Below are 7924 nucleotides of genomic sequence, written 5' to 3' on the forward strand. Positions count from 1 at the left end.
AACGGCGCGAAGGAAAGACAAAGGAAGAAAATCTCTATATTTCAACACTAAAGGCTAGGCCTAATCGTGTGCATGAGGTTGACGAAAAGCTTCTCACAAACCGAAACTGCTAACCGGTGTTATGTTTTTATTTGGACACGGTAACTGCGGTTAAACGGCAATCATGTTTTGCTGGATAGAGTCTTTGTCCTGGGTGCTCGTGTGAAGAGGCATTATTCCGGTCGGACGTAGAGGTTGCGGCAATGACGGTTCGTAAGTTACGGACAACCACAATTTACGACTTCCGCAATATCAACGGCTGACATTATTTGAAATCCTTCGCAGGGTGGACTTCACGATAGCTCGTTTCATACAGCGACGTGGAGATGGCGGCTGCACCATTGTGAAATGAAAAACTGCAGGCATTCGTTCGAAATGCGCTCTACTTGCACCGAGATATGGTGTCTTCTTTTTTGAAAGAGCTGTTAGAGGGGCCAGGTTAATCAGAGACGATTTCGTTATTTTGCAGATGCTGCAGCAAATTCTACACGGGGCAGCGAACGAGGCTTCTTGTGGCGACATGTCATCCTGAAACAGCCATACACAGGGGATCGTGCTTCTAGTTTCAGTGACCGTACAACGGCATGCTATGGTGTGCTGAGTTAGTTGGACGTGGAAAACGAGCGTCGCCTTGGATGCGCACACCTTTCCGGCGACCCATCATTGTTTGAACAATGAAGAATAAAAAACATGGTATTGTGTGTTTTAGTGTTTCGGACATGCTCTCTTCCCCCGAGGTTGACAATACTGGTTATACCAGCCAAGGCCTAATACCTACTAGAGTATAATGGTACGAAAGCATTATTTCCATTGGTGGACCCTGAGCAAGATCTTGCGATCTTCGTATGCTTGCAGCGCTTGTGTGTTCGTGGCAAGTGAAATAAAAGGGAAGCCAATATAGTTTGCAGACACTCGAACTCGTGGCGGCGCAATGCAGTCAGCTTCACTGGCCACTGCGTATGTAGCGGAGAAGTCACTTGAGCGAGGTCAAGGACGTGGTTTGGAAAATACGGGCAGGAACAATGGCATCCGCAGTGATACGGCTAGCTCGGCAGCGCGTGAGTGCAGCCAATGTCAGAAAATGTGCAAACCTCTTTCAGTTGCGCAGCTCCCAGTGCGTTGCATACAGATGGCGCTGAGCTTCCGACATTACCGCGGAAAATTTCAACATTACTATTAATACATTGGGGCATCAGCTCAGCACCCTATCGATGTTTGAGGCGAAAATAAGGGCGCGTGACATTTGTCTTCTTTAGTTCAGATCTATGGAAATGTCTCGCAACTATGTAATACGCAACTGCCTCTGTAAGGTTTCAGAATTTAGTCAGAACGTTCCGTATCCCACCCTCAAAATTCTTCCTCATATTTAAAATTATCGCGACCGACTCCGAGATTCAGCTTTAAATGCGAAGACCACCGAGAACACTTGCCGCTATGCCGCTGCAGGTGTGCTTGTTGGCGAGCACTTTTTTTATCCGCCGCGGTGGCTCAGTGGTTATGGCGCTCGGCTGCTGACCCTTAAAACGCGGGTTCCATCCCGGCCGCGGCAGCCGATTTCGATAAAGGCGAAATTCTAGAGGCTCGTGTACTGTGCGATGGTAGAGCACGTTAAAGAACCCCAGGTGGTCGAAATTTCCGGAGCCCTTCACTACGGCGTCCTTCATAGCCTGAGTTGCTTTGGGACGTTAAACCCCAATAAACCAATAAACCAAGTAAACCAAACGACTTTTCATTAAGTGCTCGTGTTAATGACAGCATTTTGTCTGCCGTGCGGTAGTGGTGTCATCCGAGCAACCTGACCACATCCCCATTCCTTCTCGGTTATCAGTACTAGAAGCGTACCTATGTCGCTTCTTGGTGAACTGCAGGAAAGCTAGGCTTCAAGCTTGATGCCGGGAGTAAGTTTCGCGCCAAGCTCGTTTGAGAACAAAACGAAGTCGGAAAAAGAATTAGCTGCGGTTCAACTACTGCTGAACCTTGTTAGAGAGCGAAGGCTATGGCGTATCGGGCAAATATAAGCGGCTTGGCAACTATAGTTCAGATCGATGAGTGCGTTCCGGACACTGGATAGGCAGCGCACCCACCCTGCCACCCTGGCATGGGGCAGTTAATGGTTCATCGCAAGAGTTTGCTCACCCAATGAACGCTGCGGCCTATTGCAGCAGTGCCGCGTGTCTGCCACAACGTTGTCAGCGTTAACGCAAGCAGCCTACATCTCTGCCTCATCACCCCACGTACCGATAAGCGCGATTCAGGCGTCCACTGACCCTGGGAGCCAGTTATGCGCACTTCCTTTACTTCGAATCATCGGAGTGTAAAATGCTGTCCACGCCAACGCCAATGAACACAATGAACGCCGACGGCCTATGGCTGCAGCGCCGCGTTTCCGGGAAAACGCTGTCAATGCCTGCAGCCCTAAACTCTCTAAGCCGCCGCGGTGGCTCACTGGTTATGGCGCTCGACTGCTGACCCGAGAGACGTGGCTTCGGTCACAACGTTGTCAATGCCAGCACATGCAGCGCGCATCTGTCACTGCCACCACGTAGCTTAAAGCACGACTGAGTGTCCACTGTTGCAAGAGGGCAGTTATGCGCCTTTCCTTTGCTTTCAAAGCTCACGGTCATTTGAATGTGAAAACTAGGCACACGGTGATCGAATCACCAGGTCCCGTAGTTTGGTTTGGTTTAGTGGGTTTTAACGTCCCGAAGCAACTCGGGCTATGAGGGACGCCGTAGTTAAGGGCTCCGGAAATTTCGACCACCTGGGGTTCTTTAACGTAGACTGACTTCGCACAGTACATGGGCCTCTAGAATTACGCCTTCATCGAAATTCGGCCGCCGCGGCCGGTATCGAACCCGCGTCTTTCGGGTCAGCAGCCGAGCGCCGTAACCACTGAGCCACCGCGGCGGGCCTAGAGGTCCCGTAATGAAGCTTTCGCTTCAAGACTTCTAAACTAACATGCTAAACGACTTTAATCTCCAGTGCGAATTCGTCACTGTCCGAGGCCGATGAATTTCTGCCCCATCACTGGAAGGCGACATGATGCCAAGTTGCACCGAACGGTAGCACCCTCAGGATGTCATCAGACGCTACATAATTATCCTCCATTAATGGTACGCACGCGACAGGGTCAACGAAAAGATAACGGCGAAAAATAAACAAAAGAATTGCAGTGCGCGCTATTTGTGAGCGTTGCAGTGCCTCCGGAGCGTCTGTGCGCCCCGCGTGACACCATGCATGAATATTCAGACAACCAATGGTTCAAATCGTTTCCTTGTGAACCGCGCAGACCAGATGAGGTTCTCAGACGATGACGACATGGCGGAGAACCGCAACTGAATGAGAGAGAAGAAAAGGATATATGAATATTTCACTCTACAGTACTCAGCAGCGGAAGACGTGCGAGAAATTCATAGGCGCGTACATCAACATCATCATCATCATCAGCCTACGCCCACTGCAGGGCAAAGGCCTCTCCTATGTCTATCCAATTAACCCTGTCCCTGTTCCTGTACAAATAAATTCGAAGACAGCAGAATGCTCTCAGAATGTCTTCAAAAACTGAATTTTTACACCATGGAACCGTGCTCGGCCACAACCCAACAAATTACAATGGGATCAATGTAAATAATGAGCGAGTGCCACATATTTAGTGTTCAACAACACGAAGAGATAGATAACTAATAATCAAGGAATTAGAGAAACGTAGGCCCCTCGGGAGGCGACTCGAGACCCGAACTCTTCCCAGCCCTCAGCTTCTATAATACTTCCGCTTCGTTTTCCCAGAGTGCACTCTCTGCGGAGAATCACACGCCACCCTGGACCACATCCTCTTCGGCTTCCCTGCCGATCCTCTACCACAGGAACAGCCCGCCATCGGTACATGGGAGGAATGGGAAGCCCTCCTTGCGTCGCAGGACCCGGACGCGCAACTTCGCTGTGTGAACCGGGGTGCCAGTGCCATGGCCCTACGAGGCCTGGACACATGCGCGTAATGTGAGTGCTGCGCGGTGGCCCTGAGAAATTGAACGGTCCAAGTCCACTTGCAAAATAGTTTTCCATCCACTGCACTATACGTTCATGAGTTCATGGAGTTGTATCTGCAGCTGGACCAGAGATTCAGTGTAAAGCATAGAAAATGAGAATACAGCCGTCACATCGCTGTTGATTATAGAAAAAAAAAATATGTGGGTGTAACACAAGCAACCAAGAAACGAAAAACAAGGTTTATTACTTTACTCGGTTCTATCTTTCTCAACTTCTTCGTATATTTCACTTCTTCATTATTAGGGCGTTAGGCTTGCTTGAGAGGTATGACAGCCTCTCGACTTATCCGCTAATGCCGCCAGAGAATGTTTAATTTCTCTGTCAGGTATGATTCACGTCTTTCGCTGTGATGATATGCTTTGAACCCTGTGTTTTCAAACGCATGTTTTTGGAGGGGGGGGGGGGGGGGGAGAATAGGCTTTCTTAGTGCAACCCCCCCTCCCCCCGTCAAACGTATACAGCCCAAGAGATTTCCTTGTGAGGCCTGCAGGATGCCTCGTTATCCATGCACAGCGACCGTAATCTCTCAAAAAAGGAATGCCTTTGCGTTCTCAATCATCCCAAGGTTTGTACTGCTTAATGTGCTAGGGAGGCACGCTAAACAGCCTAGAATAAAAACCCTTGGGCCGTATAGACCTCTTGCATTGCCCAGGGGGCGCTGCGAAAATGGTGCTCAAAAGCGCCCTCTGCCCTCGGCTGGGTAGTACCAGGCTCTGGCGTCTGCTTCAGAAAGCACGTTGGCAGTACGGACCCGCGACTTTCGCTTGTGCTGTGCCATGGCCTACAGCGAATATCGGGCGCCGAAGATTTTTTCAGGGCTCGCACAATGTGTAAAGGGAAGAAATTATGCAACGCCAAGTACGTGCACTCTGTTCAAGAAATAAGCGGCGAAGTTTCAACGCGGTGTCATTCACAAGTGAAGAGAGTCGCGTACGAAGTTGAACTTCAGATAAGGTCTGCACGCTTCGAGATTCAAGCGCACCAACGCGATGAAATACTTGCAATATATGAATTCGCAGCAGTTCTAAACAGACATGTGTACGGGACTGCTCGAGCGCACGACGGTACACGCCGCGCCAGCAGCGGTCTTTCAGCATGCCACGAAATGGTGGGCCTCCTGCAGTCTTTCTTGACTGCATCTCGCTAAACAAGTAGTCATGCCTGCCTTGTAGTAGCCGCCATCTGTTCCTTCAGCAAATGCTAACATGATGCAATGCATATATGAGCTCGCAGCCGAATAACGCTGCAGCGCGAGCTCGTGCGCTGCGCGCTTGATGTCGTTTTCTTGATGTAGCTTTTCATCCTTAAAACGACATCGCTCGAATACGTTCGCTGTTATCAGTGATGCCGCGCTGCCACATACGTGCTGGTTTGAGGTCGAAAATGTGCACATTTCACTTTCGACGCTGGGCTGCTCGTAGTGCGTAGCCAATTCGCACCTACTCAACCCGCCCATTTGTGGTCATTTGCACGCACCTGGCCACCTCACCACGTTGCACCAGTAGAATTGTCGCAGTGGCCGGGTCTCTAGTCGTGAATCACCAGCCATGCCTGCTGATTTGTCGATTTGCCTTAATAGTGATTATCTGAAGTGAAAGGTTGACATGACATATGAATTATACTATGTATTTTTTTTTTGCGCTCTTTGCTGTGTTGTGCATTCCCTTGATATGATCGCTGAATTATGCTGTTCGTTTCTCACTTTTTGCTGCTTGCTCTGTTGTGCATTTCCTACTGTTTGGTGATTGTCATGGGACACTTTTTGCTGCTTGCTTGGTCCAACTGCCTATGTAGGGATCTACTAGACAAGTTGTGTTGTAGAATGCATAAATTTTCATTCTACGCCTGCATATGCGGCTGCTCGCTAAATATACATTTTTTGAGAGAGGTAAGCGCCAAAAGAAGACGTACACAAGGAGGATGAGGCCGGCTGTAGACTGCGGGGAAAATTGTAGGTACATATGCGGGATGACTGGCCGGATTGTTTTTCTCGTTACCCACAAAGTGGCGACTGCATATCCTGATGTTCGGCACTGCATCCCACGGTTTGCCGTCCGGACTGCATGTGCAAAAAGAACGAATTTCAGCAACGCGGATAACCAAACAAACATCAAGGCAGGCGAAGCAGCCAGCACAACGCGAAGGTTCGCTTACTCAGTGCGTCGAACTGCAGCTATCCAGCGCGACCGGCGCTCCGCTTCGTGAGACCTTGAAGGAAAACGGTGGAATTTTATATTGGGATTCAGACCTTCTTGCTCGTGGCAGCCCACAACGCAGCAGTAACGACGGTGACGCTTTTTCGGGACTGAGCGAGGTCTCTCGGGCGGATCGGCGTCGCCGATTCCTTCTGCTGCCTGCGTTTCGTGCTGAGGCACACGGAGCGTCGGTTTTCTAAATACTAAGCCACGGCCAGGCCGCGGCGTGGTTGGTCACAAGTGACGAGCCTTATCGCACTCATAGCAGTGCAGAAAAACGTGCAAATCGACGCAAAACGCAGGCTGGAAAGGTGCGCCGCCACAGCCAGGGCCCAACCTGGTACTACCCAGCCAACTTCTCCTTGCCGCCACCAGGCGCCGCCACGTTACCTCAAACTCCAGCGCAAGAGGCCTATACTGTTGACAGGAGCTGTGCATGTAATCTATGGTTGTTGCGTCGAGTTCTGAACGCTGTATCTAGCTGGTCGTCCAATACACTGTACCCTTCTTTTGGCACACTCCAGGAGTTAGATAAAATTAGCGATGTCGAACTTAAATTACCTCTCATCTCCAGTTTAAATGGCGAGGCTCTACTCTTAGCTCCAGCACTTATCATCACACAGAGCTTACACCTTAGTTTACCGCATGCATGGCGCTAATCCGCTTAAGCTACCCCTGTGGAAGTTGGTCAAAACCAATGGGAAGGTGGGCAGCATAGCACAGTGTAATCTTCAGTAAAACACGCAAGCAAGCAAAAAAGCAAAACGAATAAAAACGAGGCTTGGTCGCTTAGGTTTAGCGCACAAGAAGGCATGATTTCGTTCTTTAAGCAGGTGCAGTCGTGCGAATGATAACGATGTAGTGATGGCCGGGCGTTTCACAACGGCCGCGTGATGGCTCAGTTGCTATGATGCCCAGCTGCTGACCGGAAACGCGCGGGTTCAATCCCGGCCGCGGTGGTGCAGTTTCGATGGAGGCGAAATTCCAGAGGTCCGTGGACTCTGCGGTTCCAGTGCACGTTTAAGAACCCCAGGTGTTAGAATTTCCTTAAGCCTTCAACTACGGCGCCTCTCATAGCCTGTGTCGCTTTGGGACATTGGACCCCATGAACCAAACGATTTTAGGACGGGCGGACACAAACATTTTCCTGCCTAATGATGAACATAGTAAAAGTATAACCAGCAAAAAAAAAAAAGCAAACTTTTATTTAGCGGGAAAGGTGTGGCCCCGGATGAGTGGCGCCCGTGTCCATGGCACCTGCGACTGCTGAGGATCTAGTTGGTTGTTAACTGTAAGTATTCCGTTCTTTTAAGGCGAAAGCCTTTAATGCCTCATAATGGCGTTAGCAGACGCGTCGGCAGCCGTGTCGACAGATGCGTCGGCAGGAGTGTCGGCAGATTTGCCCGCCTTTCGGCGTCACTGCTTAAAAAGAAACTGCGCCGAGGGAGAAAATCGAACCAGGGCCTTTGGAATTCGAAGCGGAGACGCTACCACACCTCCACGAAGGCTCAAGGTTTGAGCATGAATAAAGGCGCATGTAGTGAATGCATGGGTTTCGTAAACAAAATAAAAGGAATGAAGTCAAGGAAAGGAAAAAAAATCAGAAAATAAACAAAAATAAAAACAAAATGAAAAGAAGATAT

The 7924-nt window shown here is 49.8% G+C and overlaps 1 long non-coding RNA gene across 4 annotated transcripts in view; it reads left to right on the forward strand.

Annotated features, from left to right (window-relative positions):
* The window catches only part of LOC149346620 (uncharacterized), a 135817-nt gene that overhangs the window by 6533 nt on the left and 121360 nt on the right, over nt 1–7924 (forward strand). For 2 of the 4 annotated variants that reach the window (XR_016292432.1, XR_016292433.1), the window contains one exon: nt 509–743. The exons of the other annotated variants lie outside the window; for them this stretch is intronic. This is a non-coding gene — a long non-coding RNA (uncharacterized LOC149346620). Of the gene's footprint in view, nt 1–508; nt 744–7924 lie in introns of those variants that run through there. 4 annotated transcript variants of the gene reach the window in all.

The sequence above is a fragment of the Amblyomma mixtum genome, chromosome 4 (genome assembly GCF_055824585.1).
Source record: "Amblyomma mixtum isolate Tamu chromosome 4, ASM5582458v1, whole genome shotgun sequence".
Lineage (NCBI taxonomy): Eukaryota > Metazoa > Arthropoda > Arachnida > Ixodida > Ixodidae > Amblyomma > Amblyomma mixtum.